A 240-nucleotide genomic window follows, 5' to 3' on the forward strand; every position below is an offset into this window, starting at 1 on the left:
TTGTCGCTCAGAAATAAATGCATTGAGAGAACAGTGTGTGACAGACTGAGAATAATGGGCTCCAGCTGTGAAGTTATTCAGTGTTAGTCAATAGAGGATCGGTGCCATATGACAGCTTTGGTTATGAAGACGTTCTGCAGGAAACACATCTCAGAGCGACACTGCTTGAGGTGTGAACACTGAAACTGTGTGTGTGTGTGTGTGTGTGTGTGTGTGTGTTATTGGTGTGACTGTGTGTGT

Source organism: Leuciscus leuciscus (genome assembly GCF_965113295.1).
Source record: "Leuciscus leuciscus genome assembly, chromosome: 17".
Lineage (NCBI taxonomy): Eukaryota > Metazoa > Chordata > Actinopteri > Cypriniformes > Leuciscidae > Leuciscus > Leuciscus leuciscus.